Here is a 17,669-nt window from a genome sequence, read left to right as displayed (position 1 = left end):
TGAGGGTAGGCTAGCCATAGTGTACATACGAGAGGTAGTAGCCATGGCGTACTAGACTGGAGGTAGGGCAGCCAGGCGACATGGCGGGTAGAGGCTAGCCATCGTACATAGAACTGGAGGGTAGAGGCGCCTATTACATAGAGACTAGGCCATAGCTAATAGAACTGGGGAGGGTAGGAGGGGCCAGGCCATAGAGTGTACATAGGGACTGGAGAGGGTAGGAGGGGCCAGCCATAGAGTGCACACAGGAACTGGAGAGGGTAGGAGGGGCCAGGCCTTAGAGTGTACACAGGAACTGGAGAGGGTAGGAGGAGGGGCCTGGCAGTGAAGTATAGGAAGTAACAGGAAACAGCCTCTGCTGCACTTGCTTGAGGGCAAAATAGCTTGCTGCCAATTGAATTCAATGTCAATTTTCATGATCATAAATTTGATTATGTGCAGCAGTTTCTGAAACAATGTTTTTTTTTTTTTGTCCAGAAGTCTTGTGAAAATGTATATGAAAAATGTACATATTTTATTACATTACATATTTTTACATAACAATTGTTAATCGAGTTTGAGAATACCATCGAGGAAGTTTTATTCAGCCTTAAGAAGTCTGATGTTCCCCATTCACTTTAACGCGAGCTCCAATGTTTTGCCCTTAGCATGCGCAGTACAGGCTTACTTCCGGGACTTCACACGCTCGGTTTAGCTGAAGGAGTCCCTGCCTGTCTAGTTAAATATGCATGACTATAGAATTATAAGCCTACTGCTGTCCTGTTTTCAATTCCCTTTCTCCTCCTTCATCCATACTCCCAGGCTCCTCTACTGTTTTCTTCCTCACCATCCTCGTCCTCACCTAGGGAAATTCAACATTTGCACAGCTAATGGGATAAGGCCTCTCATCTGGAACCTTTTTTTTTTTTAATCATTAGATAAAAAAAATTATAACGGCGCAATACCAAATTAGGGAGTGTTTATTTATAGCGATCAATATTTAATTATGCATATTCTAATCTTCCGCTTTTCGTCAGTTCATAAGTCTCATCGTGGCTGTTTAAATATTAAAATTAATTTGCGCGACGTAGAAAAAAGTGTGCTGGGAGCACCATCTCGATTGTACGGGCTGAGAGTTTGCACACTCCCCCGAAGCACCTCCACCACTGCCCCCCCCCCCCCCCAAAAGCTAGCACCTTTCTTCCCCCTGGTAATCCTGACAATCATATCTCGCCAAACAAAAATGCGCTGGGGATCGGGTTTGCGGAAAACTGAGATGTCGTCGCGACACTGTTGAAATTACTGTTTCCATCTCTCCCAGTGTTTGATTTGCTCTTTTCTCAAATGGGAGAAGCCCCTCCCTGTCCATCGCTGAGCCTCAAGGCATCCACAAGTTTGAATAAAGTTTTGGTTTAAAATAATAATAATAATAATATTCATATTCTGCGACGATTCTAATCTCGGGGTAGTTTAGACTGGGGGATGAGGAAAAAAAGGGCAAGAGATACGCATTGACATTAGCGGGTAAACAAACATTTCCTTGTGCACTATTGATAAAGTTACTTCAGGGATCATATTTTATGTATTTGTTTTAAAGATTTTAAAGATCAAAGAAATAATAACAACAAAAATGTTAAAATTCCATCAATCTTATCTTCCCTTAAGCATATCCAGCTGTAAAATCCAAAAATAAACCATATGCATAATGTGTTTATCAATACTAGACAAGAACTATGTTGCGTTATTAAAGATGGCTGGATAAATTATTAACACATTGACATAAATTTACTAAATAAACCACATTTCACACATCCAGCTTAACTGTGAAATCCATCCAAGCAACGCAGATCAAAAATAACAATAAAAAATAAATAATTGCAAACAGCGCCAAAGGAAACTACACATTAACACAAAACCGCATAAAAACGAACGACACAAACATGATTCGCGACATGTTGTTTAATTGTCTGCTTCTCCTGTTCTACACGATCCCGTTAAATGAAGCTCTATGACAGCGACGCTGGAGTAGGCGGTATTAATTTAATGCCATTAGAGTTGCGTGGGATTCGTTTGCTTTCGTCTTCCTGGGGCTATTTCTGGCTCAGTCACAGATACGGAGGCTCCATCTGGTGATCTTTTTCTTCTTCTTCTTCTTCTTCTTCTTCAATCCCGCGCGCAGGTCAAAACACAGTTGCCAAATGGAAATGAAAACGGCGAATAAAGGTCATAGGTCAGGCGTTCGTTCGCTATGCTAATGCTAATGTAGCTATGCTAATGCATCACGTGACTCTGTAGCCACTTAGCTATAGTAGTGCTTAACCATACCCAGTCAGTGCTTAGCGAACACATCCAATCAGTACTAGCTGAGTCAGCGCATAACCATATCCAGTAAGTACTTAAGCCATGCTAACACATTACCAGAGAGAGTAGGTACTTAGCTGTGCTAATGAATTACCGTACTATGCCCTGGCAGTACTATGCTAACGCAGCTGCTGCTGCAACCAGCGGATGCACAGCTATGCTAATGTAAGACAAGCTCTGACTAGCTTCACAGCAAGTGATTACAACAGTGGAGTATGTGGCTGACGACGTGTTGAACACCGATCCCCCCCCCAGCTCCTGCAGCACTCCAAAAACGTGGTTCCGATCTCTCCAAAGGAGACGAGAATAATGTTTAGAATTTACCAGAACTCTGCCACATTTTTTTGGGATTTTATTTGAATTCCTGTCCATAAAGGACAACGCTACGCTACATTATGTTAATTTAGCAGATGCTCTTATCCTGTGCAACAGAAGTACATTCCCCCTGATTAATATTTATTAATAATTAATGAACCAGTTAGCAGTAGTGTCAAATCTGGCTAACAACGTTCCTGGACCACAGTACAGCACATATTGTACAGTATGCAGAATCACTAAAGCACTATGCAAGTTAACTATGTCGACAAAGAACCAAAGGACATATTATAAATACATACAGAACACATCCACAACAGGCCCTAACACAGAAGCATGAAACCTAGAGAATAAAAAAAATTAAAAAAAACATTGAAAAACATTCTAATCTACAGAGTGGGGATGGAAGTGGAAGACACAGTCTAATGTTCACATCCAAGTAATTTTTTATTATTATTATTTTTAAAGAATCGTTTTTCCTTTTAGGGTTGCAATAGATGCAATCTATATGCATGTATTCTACAGTTGTGTGTGTGACATGAGAAATAGCAGAACATATTCATATGCAAAAATATGTATTATACATACTATGCTATTACCACTTTAAATACAGGGTACACAAAGTGGATTTTACTCATTTACAGCTTCACAATTATCCTTAATTTACATATATAAAATATTCGGTCCTGAATGTTTTTTTTTTTTTTTTTTCCAAATCCTAGTTTCTTCCTTTGCATTATGCAGTAATTATCTGGCTTGTTTACTGTATCAATCAAACAGTTTTTTATTTTAGTTTTTATGGTGAGGTATTGTGTATATTTTGTTGTTTACATACTTATCACTTGTTCTGCAGAACTTCCTTGCGGGAGAACAGGTGAAGTGCAGTATGAGTGCAGGGCTAATATATGGGGAGCACTAGCATAACGTGCGATGAACTTCGAGCCGAGATTTTTTTTTCAGGTGGCAGAAAACGAAATAAGAAACCGAGACAAAACTGCGAATGAATTATTCAGCCGGGCAGCCATTTGGCCATCATTTGCATTGGCTTATGATTTCAATACCCAGCGATCGTGCCAGAATCTGCACATCCCAAAAACAGAGAGGACAAAAGAAAAGAAAATAGAAGTGCTTGATGTGAGCCACAAAGAAAGAAAATGCAGAATTTCCATTGCAATAAAACTGCACGGGGTTTTTACATTTAAAACGAACAATAAACAGCTCTCATGGCAAACGTACAATAATGATATGAATTAGGAGACATAATATGGATATCGCGTCGTTTAGATTTGTTGTGATTGTCGGTTCTCTCAACATCACCTGTGCTTTTTTTTTTTGTTCATTTTTGGCATTTATGAACACAGCTTTCTTCCTCAGTAAATCGCAGGGAGTGTGACAGGCGCTGGCGCGGTCTACCTCCTGAAATATCTGAAAAAATAAAACAATGTAATTGTTGCGCGATTGTTCATTAGCCGTTATTCTCCCAGTGCGTTTTCTGCGCGGTGCGGAATGCTTTCGCGCAGTGCAGTGGCAGTATAGGGTTTAGCAGGCACTGGGTTAAAACACGCCCCCTATAGGCGGGAAAGTTTTGTGCCGTTCTATCAGCGCTTTCAACATTAAAGCCGGGCACCCACCGCACGCGTCGCGTAAGCGTCGCGTAAACAGCAGGGCGAAGCAGCACAGCGCGACGCGTAGGGTGTCTCCACTGGTTCCGTTTGTGTCGCGCAAAGGCTTGCGTAAAAGCTAGTAGCTCTCGCAGTCTGCAGTGGGATTACATCGTGTATTTCACGTTTGTTCACGACTGTTGATTATGGGTTAAGTGAATACTTTGGTGAGAGACCTTTTTCAGTTTGTTAATTTGGTAATATTTCGTTAACTCGTAAATACATGAGAAAGTAAACGCTTTCATGAATTACCATAAACTTAAATCGCAACGTAGCCTGCATAACAATCAATCTCAAACTGTATTTTATTTGCTTGGTTATGCCAATTTCATGAAGAATATGTAATGATCATAATAATAATAAATAATCCGTAATCAACCATTGGGAATTCCCGTGTTGTCTTGTCATTCACGTCAAAACATTTATAGGATCAGATTTAGTAAAATCAGCTAATCACGAAAAAGACAGTAACAGTTTAATCTTGAAGGGATATGAACACCGGAAGCTTTGAAGTACAAGTGCAATAAAGGCTTGCTTACAACTTCATTTATAAAATAGGTGCATTTTCATCGGCAAGACCACTAAATAATCTGATTTTTTTAAAGCTCTGTGGATTATCTGATTTTTATTAACAAGCCCTTTTTGAAAGCACGGCGAACGAAGACATCGGAGAAGTCAAATAGGCTGAGCAATGGTTGGTTAAAAACTATCTTCCAATACTCGAGCTAACAAACCGCTGCTCGGTGCATTCCCTTCTACGTCACTCAATAGCCTACGTCTTTCTGTGGTGTATTTTCAAATTTACCCCACCCCCTCCGCAAAATAAGACAGCGAAACTAAGTTTGCCTTTCCCCCAGGTTCCAGTTATTTATTTATTTTTACAAAACGAAAAGGCTTGTATTTTTTTTTAGCTGCTTAAAAAATATCTGGGAGGTAACTAGGGACACACCCCCAGTAATATAAGAATGAAATATAAATCAGAGCATGTATACCTAGCATTTTAGAGTATATTTCTGTGTATAAACAGGCCAACGTGACGCGCGACAAGCCGAAAAAATAGAACAGAAGCGAAAAACTACGCTTCAGTTCGCTTGTGTCGCGCGAGCTTCGCAGCCGGTACGCGACGCGTTCGCATCTGGTGGAGACGACGTCGCCCGCTGCCGTTGTAATAACAGTACTTCAACTACGCTTCAGTTACGCGCGTAATACGCGCGTAGTGCGCTCGCGGCCGATACGCGTGCGGTGGGTGCCCGGCTTAACACTTCTTGTGCACTGACAAGAGTGAAGGCAGGTGACACAGGTCAGGTGACACAGGTGAGTGACACAGGTGAGTCAGGTGACAAAGGTGAGCCCGGTGACACAGGTTAGTCAGGTGACAATGGTCAGGTAACACAGGTGAGTCAGGTGACACAGGTCAGGTAACACAGGTGAGTCAGGTGACACAGATCAGTGACACAGGTGAGTCAGATGATACAGGTCAGTGACACAGGTGAGTCAGGTGACACAGGTCAGGTATAGGTCAGCGTCTGATATATTTCCCTTTGGTGCTTTTAAACTGTTAGGGACATTGATCGTCTGTCTGTTTGTGTAGCTCCTCCACCCTCTATATTTCCTGCTTAATTGGCAGGAAAATTACACATGCATAAATATTCTTGCCAGAAGCCAAAGCGCTGCATTAATTAGCCCCGAGTTTCTTTGATGCGTGCGCTTACCTTGACGTAATGAAGATCTCTCAGATTAACTTTGGTCACTGTGGTCATTTCGGTCTCTGAATTTTATCCCTGACAGTCCACTGAACTTGGCCACCGTGATTAACCTGAAGGACAAAAAATCAGATAAAAAAACTACAGACTGTGAAGAAGCGTGTGAGAGAAATTTTTAATTTAATCAAAGAGAAAAGATATTCCTTTTTTAAAAACTTTTAATATAGATGACAGAAATATGGACTCATTTCTTTTTTTCCGCCCCGTCCCCTGATGATTCTCCTTGTAATGCAAGGATTGAATTCCATAATTCTACAAATTGAATTAATCAGTTACAAGGATTCTTACATAATTATCTCTCGGACGCAAATGTGACTTAACAAGCCACTTCTCAACTTCGCTGTCCTCAGGAGATGACAGGGTGGTAAGCAATGGGGGCGGGGGGTTGGGGGCCAAGGGGTCGGAGCAGTGTTTGGTTGACAAAAAAAAAAACTTATTTGGAGGTAATGATTTATTAATATATAAAAAACGGAAATAAACTGAAAATGAGGAAATGGGGGTGGGTGGCGTGGCAGTGGTGGTGGTGGGGCTGGGGGGGGATTAGGGGGGGGCGGGGGGTTAGTGATTTGTCGGAAGCCTGAAATTAGACAGAATATTTCCACGCAGCGCAGGATTTTTATTAAAAGCTTTTTACTGCTTCTGATTTAAGCCAGCCTGATCTTCATAAGCCTCATCCAAACAACAGATAATGAATCTTTCTTTTTTTTGGCTTAGGTTTGGATTCTTTTTTTTTTCATGATTTTTATTTATTTTATTTTTTTTAATGCAGGATGTGATCACAAGGAGAACTTGGAGAGGAGGAGAATTTGCTGCACAAATTATGGGATTTAGATTAGGAGAGGCCCAATCGGCTGGTTTGAGCAGTGCGCTGATATTAATGAAAAGCCAGCTCAGGCAGGAAACCACCTGGACTGTGTTCTATATTAACTTCTTTACGAGGTCCAAGCTTCTGCATGTGTGCGTATATACAAATGCGCATATGTATATGCATGTATACTGTGTGTGTGTGTGTGATGTGTGTGTGTGTGTGTGTTAGCTGGATAACTGCGCTGAGTAAAACACGGAACAGCAAATTTGTTTTACTTCAGTCCATGCTCCAGATTTGGTGAGCTGTTTCGGGTTTTACTCAGCGCAGTTATCCAGCTATGTGCTCCTGCTTCATGAAACAGGCCCCTGTTTTGAGATACAGGCCCTTGGCGACTGCTTACCAATGGAAGTGTTACCAACAATCTAAATGCTAACAGGCTCACATATTTCCCACAACATCATCGCTATCTACTGGCTCTAGTTATATTTTAATTGCCCTCAATTGCGCTCTGTATGAAAATGTTTTTGTTTTTTTTCCCCCCCGCCCACTGCATTTAATTTATTTTTTATTATTTATTCACCAAGTGCTCGCAGACTAATAAAACCATACACTGGTGAAATGTTGTGAAGTAAAAATGGATTAAAAGTCCCTTTATACACTGAAATTGAAAGTGCAGAAATGCCGATGTACACAATTAAATGTGTTGTTGTTTAAAAGAAACAGTGAAGGAACCCTATTACTAATTGTGTAATGTTATTTACATTACACTCTGGCATTTATCAGACTTTCGAAGCTTACATTTTTATTTTTTATTTTTTATTTTTGCAGATGATCCATTCCATTACAGCTGCATATTTACTGAAACAATTAAGAAAGTACCTTGCTAAAGGGTGCAATTGCATCACCCCAGCTGAGTGCTGAACCCACAGCCTTGGGAGTTGCAATCTGTTTTCAAACCATTATGCGGCACTCTCAAAACAGATGTGTTAAAAAATAAAAAATAAATTAAAAAAAAACTACACATAACATGTCATTTGTATAGCCTAAACCTAGTAGTGAAAGGGTTGCCTATTAGAATATGTTATGTAAAAAGGGTAGGTATAAAGCTTCAGCCTACACCTTTTCGGTCAATATTTTTTGTTTTCCTATTAATTAAATTTAATGCCTTATTGTTATTTATTTATTTCTATGTGCATTCTTTTTGGAAAATTGTTAATAAGGACCGAAATAAATTGCTACTACTACTATTATTTAAAACACCTCCGTGCCTAGTTAAGGACAACACGTTTTGCGTTACTTTCAACACAGTCAGTGTCAAAATGCCCCCCCCCCTCCTTTTGTAACACATAAATTGGTATATTTGTAGAACACAAAAGTAGTGGCTTTTGACACAAAATGTGTGGAAAGTAGCACAAAAGTAGTACCATAGAAAGGATATTAGCGGTGCTAATATAAATGTGCTTCGTAAATGGCAGCGCTATGGTGTCATGGAATCACTGATTCGAAACGATCGTGATAGCGCCGCGGAGCCTTGAGGATTCTGATTGGCTGCCCGTCGATGATTGACGGAGATGATATACACGCCCCTTTGGAGTTCATGAAGAGTCACTTTCCCGTCACTAAGTAACACATCCTTTTTTTTGGGGTGGGGGGGGGGGGGAGTGTACGCTGCTGATGACATCACCATTCGAGAAGAAGAAGAAGAAAAAAAAAACACCAGCTGGAAAGAGACTAGTGTGGGTGAGGGGTGGGGGTGGGGGGGTGTATGTACAGTAGCCGTTAGGAGAAATGCAGTCTGTGATAGGAACAGACATCTCCAGGCCCCTCTGTGGATTCAGACCTCAACAAGAATAACCCTGGGTTCCCCCCCCCCCCCCCCAAGACGACCATGATAGGACAATCAGTCTCTTTATCTATCCCTCTCTATTAGTCTCTCCCTGTCACACTCTCTCCCTCACTCTCTCGCCTCTTTCCCTCTGTCTCTCTCCATCTCCCTTTCTCTATTTCTCTGTCTATCTTGCTTTCACTTCTCCATCTTCTCTTCTTCCCTCTGTATCTCTTCCTCTCTCAAACTGTAAATCCATTTCAAAACTCTGACAGGAAAATGCATTTATAGAAATGCATTGAAACATATGGGTTACTTCAGATCAGTGTTTATTCTAACAACTGTTTTTTTTACTTAGTCATAGTCTTTGTCTTCTGACAAAAGAGCATTTCAGTAAAGACCTTTAATAACATTTTAGCCATGCCATCTTAATTCTTTTTAGTCAACGCAAAAAAAAATCAGAATTTTTCTTTTTTTACTTTAGTTGACAAAAATGACTACTTGTTTTATTCACATTTTAGTCATAACTTAATTTGGCCACATTTACATTTCCCTTATTCCATTGCACATATGTGTTAATATGGGTTTAACAAGTATTAGGCCTATAACTGAGATTGTAATTTACACAAATAATTGCTTAGGGACACAGCACTAGGGAAAGTGCGACTTGCTTTAGGAACATTTTGTTCCCTCCTGGAGTTCGGTGCCTTCAAGGGGAGACTGTTGCTTATTGGCACTTCTGTCACAATTCCAGAGTGGCTGGGTAATCGTATTTAGGCCCGGGTTACCGTTCCAGATTGTGATGTTATTTTGGACGACCGACGGGATCAAACAAAACCACATTCAGCTTCGTAGACGTCAGCACGTTGCTTTGCGGCAAACAGCTGAGAACAATTCCGTGGAGGGATGTTTAAAATCAATTTTGCGATAGCTGCGCTATTATAACTGCATGCTAGCCTGTATGCTAACTGTATGCACTTAAGCTAGCCAACTGATGTAACTGGCTTCTCATCTGAGAAAATAAACACTGTAACTTTCCACTACAGCTTATAGAATGTGATTGTGTGCTGTGGCATTAAGATTTGCCTTCACTGGAACTAAGGGGCCATGGAAAAACAGCCCCAGACCAAGGGGTGTCCAAATACTTTTGATCACATAGTGTATTGTTATTATTGTTGATGATGTTTTTGTTGTTGTGATTATTATTATTTCAACACAGACTACAGGAAAATAACTACAGAAATTCATGACTGGGATCTCTCTCTCTCCCTCTCTCCCCCTGTCTCTCCCTCTCTCTCTCCCTCCCTCTCTCAGGTCCTGTCTGTTGTCTCCCAGAATGTTGGCTCTGAGCCCAATGGGCCTGGAGGCTGGTGTCGACTGAAATCTAGTGTGATCAGCCTTTAGCCGTTAACTTTGATTCACAATTAAATCCAAGTGTTACTTATCTCACGAAACAGAGCTTGGCTGGAGCAGGGACTGGCAAAGTGAACTCGCCAAGCTGTGCTGGCGAATAAAAACACATAGGCTGCCTTTATTTGCAATCAAAAGTACAAAAAACAAAACAAAAAAAAAACCAAAAACAAACATATGATTGACGTGCCAACAGGAGCCGTAGGCCTATGTTACTCCAAAGTGCAACCAATCTGTTCCTGAAAATATTGATAGTGGGAGGAAAAACTATTTATTTATGATTGTTTTTTTTTAAATTTTATTATTATTATCAAGCCTTAAAAAGAAATCCCTCCACACAGTATGATATCTGGGAGGATAACAGCTGATAAATTAGCAAGAAAATATTTTGAAGAAAAGAAAAACACAAAAAGAAAAAGAGGAAAAAGCTAAATATTAAGTGAATGAATGAATAAATAAATAATGAACAGAAAAAAAGTTCAGTCATACTAGTATTCAGAGCAGAGCAAAAAGCACACATAAATATGAATTTATATATATATATAAAAAGATATCAATTTTATATAAATAAAACATAACTTACTACCCACATGGTTCACCCCATACAGACCTCCCTGCCCATCTCTATTGAAGAAAAAAACCACAAAAAAACAACAAATGCTAAAGAGGTCTGTGTGTGTGTGTGCGTCCGTGTGTGTGTGTGCGCGTGTGTGTGTGTGGGGGGGGGGGGGTGTCCAGACAAAGGTAATGAAATAAGGTCAATGAAACGAGGTCTGTAAAGGTCAGCCATTTTGGTTTTTAATTCTTGTCCAATTACGTATGCATTCCCCGGCTTAATCGCACCCATATTGGCCAGCTCGTGTTCCACCAAAGAAAAGATTTCCGCAAACTAACCGTGATAATTTTGTTCTCATTAGCATTTCTGTCGATCGGTTCCCCCCCCCCCCCCGCGCCAAACGTACCTGCGAACGCTGCTGTGAAATCCTAATTTCTACGCCACCCGCAGTCCAGGCTCGAGCGCTCGGCCGTGGTTGTCACATTGAATTATGTTTTTTTTTTCTTTTTTTTTGTTGCGTGGTGACCTCAGCCCCCGGCTCCGAGAGTAGCCGCGGTACCTCTGAGCGCTTCGGAATGAAAACAAACACTTGAAGGTTGAAAGAAGAAAACACAGAAAGAGAGACTTTCTTTCTTTTTTTTTCTTTTCAAAAAACCACACAAGAAGCCAGAAGCCAGATGTACTACTTCTGTGTTTCATTTATTTATTTTTATTATTTATTTATTTATTTATTTATCTATTTTACTTTGCACCGTCTCAGGAAAATAACACGGAATTATACCTTTTATTGTTTTATATCTACGTTTCCATGGTGACCTGCCTAAAGCAGGTGTAGAATCTTTTACATGCAGGAAGGTCACGCCCTCGTTCGGTTTGAGCCATTTCTACTACGGGGAAATATTCAACGTTCTACAAAAAAAATTCTCAAAACACGGTCGACACGGACATGTGGAGGCGATGTGCGCCCGCTACACTCTCCAGAAATGCACCCCAGTGAAACGCCGTGAAAAACTCGTTCGCGAGTAACAGTGCAGTTTTGGGCAACATTCGACATGCATCACCTGCAACAACGCATGAGTTGCGGGCACAGATAGCATCACTGCGCTAAGCTGCTTTTTTGATTTTCTCGCTTTAGAACCTGGGGTTTCAACGGGGGCACCGTGGAACCCTGGGGGTTCTAGAAGGCATCGTAGGAGGGTCCCTGGCCAGGACTTGATATGCAATGACTATGCACTCAGTAGATTTTTTGGAAATTCTTTCAAAATGTGTAACCATATTTAACTCATGAAGGGGGTCCCCTTGGAAGCCTGTATGGGGGGGGGGGGGGGGCAGTCACTGGATCAGAAAAGGTTGGACACCTCTGCCTTAGACCACAAACCCCCAAATGCCCCCATTCCCCCATCTTATAAGAGACTTATGTAAGCATTTTTCATAGCGTACAAAAATCCTCGACAATTGAAAACATGCACTAAAACGTTTTTTTTTTTAACCCCAGAAAATGAAGTATCCCTTAAAAGTGTACAGCAATACTAACATTTTGTCTGTCTCTGCACCACTTGACAATTTTAAAAAAGAAAAATTGGGAGGTCAAGAGGGAGAGCACAGAGAGTAAGAGCACAGAATGCAATGGCACGGCTTAGATTTGAGATTTTTAGATTTTTAACAATAGGACTAATGTGATGTATCAAATAGAGACAGGATATTTGACTTTAGAACTAAAAAAAATGGGATTTTTAGTGCTTATCACTGCTTTAAAGTTCGGGGCAGTTAAGTTTATGGAGCTCCATCGGTTTCTGGTTTTCGGGTTCCAAGGTAAGATCAGATGAGGTGTGCTCTGGGACCCTGAGAAAGACACTGAGAAAGAAGGGGATTTCTACTTCATTCTTCAATTTAAAACATTTAATTCAATAGGTGATTTTAACCGTTTTTTTTTTTTTTTGTATTTTAAAATTTTTTTTGAACAAAAAAAAAGAAAAAATTTCTGGATTTTTCCCCCCCTCAGGCTCGTCAGAAGCCTCTGGTGGTGTGACTCACAAGGAGTCCCGTGGCGGCAGTGAAATTTAGCACAAACGTTAAAAAAAAAAAACTGACAGGAGAGATTAATCTGGGACGAAGCACATCCCTCTTAGTGTTTACGACCCGCGGAGAGGAGATTAATTAGGAGCAGAACGGAAGCACTCGTTGAGGGACGCCGTCTCATCTGTCCGCGGAAAAAAAAAGTCGCGCAGCGTTAGGCACTGCGGAGTCCGCCTTCCGCCTCGGGGCGGAATCGTGACACGGCGTTAATTGCGTGAATCGTGCTCCCTCCCCCTCCCCCCCCCTCCTCCCCCCCCCCTCCCCCTCCAGCCTGCAGACGGGACGGCCTCTACTCGACAAACCCCCATGTACGCTGATTTTTTTCACCGCAGCAGCCAACCCAAAATTTGTTGTTCTTTCTTGGGTTTTTTTAAATATTTGAAATTCCCCTGAGCCGTCCATGTCGAGACCTATGCACATGCAAAAACACACACACATGTTCATACACAAATTGCAAAGATTTCACAAAAAATTTGTAAACTTCATATCTTCAACTGTTGTCACTTTAAGAGAGTGCAGGCCGGTTAGAGCACTGCTGTTTTAAATTGGCGTGGACCAATCGAAGAAATACAGGCTATGCAAAAAAAAAATGACAATGGCCAAATGATAAAAGTCCACCTATCCATCCATTATCTAACCCGCTTATCCTGGTCAGGGTAGTGGGGGGGGGGTGCTGGAACCTATCCCAGGATGCATTGGGCGAGAAACAGGATCGCGCCCTGGACAGGATGCTATCGCCCCCCCCCCCCCCCCCATGTACGCTGGTTTTTATTCCAACCACGATTTCAATCCCAACATTCTTTATCAAGTTGTTACTTTTTCTTAGTAAGGTGCTTTTTTTAAATGTTCAGATGGATAATTTACCCTCTTGAGCCACGTTATGTCAGAAGTAGCTATGCATTCCATTAAGAATAAAATTCCCATGTTCATATTATGCTATATTGCAAACGATTGCACAAAAAATGTAAATTATTTTCAACTGGTCAAATTAAAGACTGAGGTGAACCGGTAGGCTGCTAATTGGTGAAAGTGTGGACACCTGGCCACTAAAACTCACCATCTGGAAGATAATGAAGAATTCAAAGACGAAGCAAATGATAACGATCCACACCTACATTGTGTTAATAGGTTTAAGGGGGGGGGGGGGGGGAAGTAGAAAAGAAATGTAACACATGTTCAACAACTTTATCTGGAGCCCATTGATTTACCTCTTAAGTCTTACATTTGATCAAAAAAAAAAAGTGTAACTGTTTTAATGTCATTGTTTGACACATTACATCACAGGCATTTAGCAGATGCTCTTATCCAGAGCGACTTGCACAACTTTTTACATAGCATTTACATTGCATCCATTTATACAGCTGGATACACACTGAAGCAATGCAGGTTAAGTGCCTTGCTCAAGGGTACAACGGCTGTGTCCTAGCTGGGAATGGAACCTGCGACCTTTAGGTTACAAGACCAACTCCTTACCCATTATACTACACTGCCGCACATGGGTCATATGGAACAATAATCACAATATGAATGTGGGAATTCTATTCTTCCTGGCACGCGTAGCTATTTCTGCCATAATGTGGCCAAAGAGGGTAAATTTTCATTCCAAACATAAAAAGCAGAAGCGACAAACATAGTTACTATAAGGCGACAGCTCTACAAAATAACCCTCAGTCATTTTATTAGTTACGTTATTTTCTGTAAGAGAAAGAGCGTGGAAATCTCGATCTAGAAGGTCGATCTAGAGGGCGGCCACAAACTACCATGATGCAACACATGAATTTCTCTTATCCCCCTTCATGTGCCCGCGGCACCCCATCCCCCCCCCCCCCCCCCCCCCCCACCACCACGAGTCCCACCCATTCTGGAAATCTCAAACTTTGGACTTTTATCTAACTTGGAGAGGCTCTGCACTGTATTATATACCAGTACTTAAAAAAAAAAAAAAAAAATTTACTCTCTTTGTGTGAACCTCCCCTACTTCTGAAATGACTCTGGTGCCCTTGTTATGTGGGACAATATGTCTGTCAATCAGTGAATCAGTAAGCATTCCCCCCACCGGGCAATTGCTTTTTTCCTTTTGCAGTCTAAATGCCTGAGAAATAATATATGGTGGTCTGAGGAAAACTGCATTGTGTGCGAAGGGACTGTCCATTAAAGGAAACACGCGTGCCAGTCCCAGGGCATCCCTCCCACTTCTTTTATTCTTTTTTCTTCCAATTTTTTGTTCACGTTTTTTTTTTTCTTTTTTCCTTTCTCTTTCTTTCAATCTTTCAACCATGTTGACAGCAGCTTAAGAGAGAGAGAGAGAGAGATAGCGAAAGAGCGGAGGAATGAAAGATTGTTTGGCTGCAATCGCGGTGAGATTGCTCAGAGTTAAAAAAGATCACGGATAAACAAAAAAAGGGCAGAGAGAGAGAGAAAGAGCTGGAGAAAGACTGAGATTGAGAGACTTTGGGGGGGGGGGGGGTGGTGGGCTTTTCTCTTTCACAGGGCAGAGGTGATCCAGGAGGGGTTTGTACATCGCAGGTTTGGCAGATCGGACTATGGAACAGGCTGTCCTGGGGCAGGCCCATGCAGTAATTCAGCATGATTAATGTTCCTTTCTGGTGAAACACAATCCCCCTCCCAACCCCATTACCATTTACTTCACCCCCCGCCCCCCCCCCCGCCCCCCCACCCCACCCCAAGTCTTCTGTTTCACTGTCGCCTTCAGGTGAGCTCAAGTCTACTCCTGACTGTATTCTTCACACACACACACACACACCCCTTAAATAATCACACACACGCATCCCTTCAATAATCACACACACACACACACACACACACGCAAACACCCCTTCAATAATCACACACACACAAACCCCTTCAATTATCAAATACACACACACACACCCCTTCAATTATCACACACACACCCTTCACAATAATACACACGCACATGCTCACAGAAGCTCACGGACACACACACACACACACACACACAGACACACACTACACGCAATTAAACCAGACTCATTGTCTTGCAGAAACCTCAAAGGGAGAACACGAACCAAAACGTTTGCATTACACGTGAGAAAGATACTGTACCGTGCGATTACCAGCTAGGCAGACATCCAGGCTCATCGTATTTCCATCCGTATATCTCCCACCGGCGGTTATCTAGACCAGCTCAGGTGAAACACTTCACTCAAGTGCCAGAAGGCCCGGCTCCACGATCAGAAGAGTAAATGGTAAATGGACTGCGTTTATATAGCGCTTTTATCCAAAGCGCTTTACAATGTATGCCTCTCATTCACCAGAGCAGTTAGGGGTTAGGCGTCTTGCTCAGGGACACTTCGAACCGGCCACCCTCCGACTGCCAGACAACTGCGCTTACCTCCTGAGCTATGTCGCCCCATATTCAAGAGTATTCAACAGTCATTGGACTGTCGAAAATTAATTTGAATAGATGCAATATTTGTATCTAATTTTTATGCCACAATCTTTTGCATAATCTGCGGTGTAAAGCGTTCACACCTTCTCTCATCTGTCTGCATTAGATCGATGTCACGGGGCGACACGAAACTAAAAAACCTTCAATTTGAAATCGGGGCCTGACGGTAAGCGTCGCCAGGGAACGCTGGTTCGCCGCACGCGTTCGCCGAGCGTCAGTTATGTTTGAGGGCTGCCGTCATCGCCAACTGTTTCTGTAAAAAAATACGGCCAAATAGAAAATGTGAAATTCCGTTAAATAAATATATATAAATCGAGTCGTTTGAGGCACACTGGGTCTGCGAGGATTGTGTGTGTGTTTTCTTTTGGGGGTGGGGTGGGGCAAGGGGCTTCGATAATTCAGCAAGGAACTGGCCAACGGCACCAGTGAAAATAACGGGACAAGACTTTTTTCTTTTCTTTTCTTTCTTTTTTTTGTTACCGTAAACCCAGCAGTAAATTGGATGTTTGTGCAGAAGGCACGTCAAACTGGGATCCCTCAGCCAAACAAGCAAGCCTCTCATAATGAGCTCGGAACAGGAAGTTTAAACCACTCAGGACCGCGTTACACTCAGAGCACAAACCACCGGGGGGGGGGGGGGGAAGCCATGGCGAAAACAGTAATGATGGGGCCACAGCAACACTATCGAGACCTCAGCCTAGTTTGGGAAATATGAAATAGAATCAAAATTGGCAGCATATGAAATCTATATGAACTACTGCTGTATCTCTCTCAATGCACGCACACATGCCACACACATACACACGCATGTGTACGCATGCACACACACGTATGCCCAGGCACACACACACATGCAATCGCGCATACACACATGCACGCACACACACACACACACAAAGGTAGTGGGTAAAGAGGTGGAAGTGCTTTGGTAAACTCAGGACTTAATATTGAAAGCAGGTGCGGTTGCCAAATATTAATTAATAGCATCCCAGCACACTGTACAAAATACCCCAAAATCCCAGGCGGGCGCGGGTTGCCCGTGCCCATAGCGAGCGAAGCTAAAGGAGGAGGGCTCGGTGGCCGCAGGGAGCGCATTTGGCGGGTGCCCCAGCGACGAGGGCGGCTCAGCTCGCTGACGTTTCGCGAGGAACCGCGTCCAAGGAGATTTCGGCAAGGAGCTCTGAGGGAAAGACATCATCAAGGGAAGCCGACGGTGGGCGGAAGCGTATACCGCTGGATTGTGATGTGCACGCATTCAAGGCTGAGCAGTTGACGGCTAATTTCAACCTGGACATTGTTAACATTTAGCAGTTGCTCTTATCCAGAGGGACTTACACAACTTTTACACAGCATTTTACATTGTATCCATTTATACAGCTGGATATATACTGAAGCAATGCAGGTTAAGTACCTTGCACAAGGGTACAACGACAGTGTCCTACCCAGGAATCGAACCAATGACCTTTCGGTTTCAAGCCTAGT

Source organism: Anguilla rostrata, chromosome 1 (genome assembly GCF_018555375.3).
Source record: "Anguilla rostrata isolate EN2019 chromosome 1, ASM1855537v3, whole genome shotgun sequence".
In the NCBI taxonomy this organism is placed as follows: Eukaryota; Metazoa; Chordata; class Actinopteri; order Anguilliformes; family Anguillidae; genus Anguilla; species Anguilla rostrata.
This window is presented reverse-complemented; position numbering follows the sequence as displayed.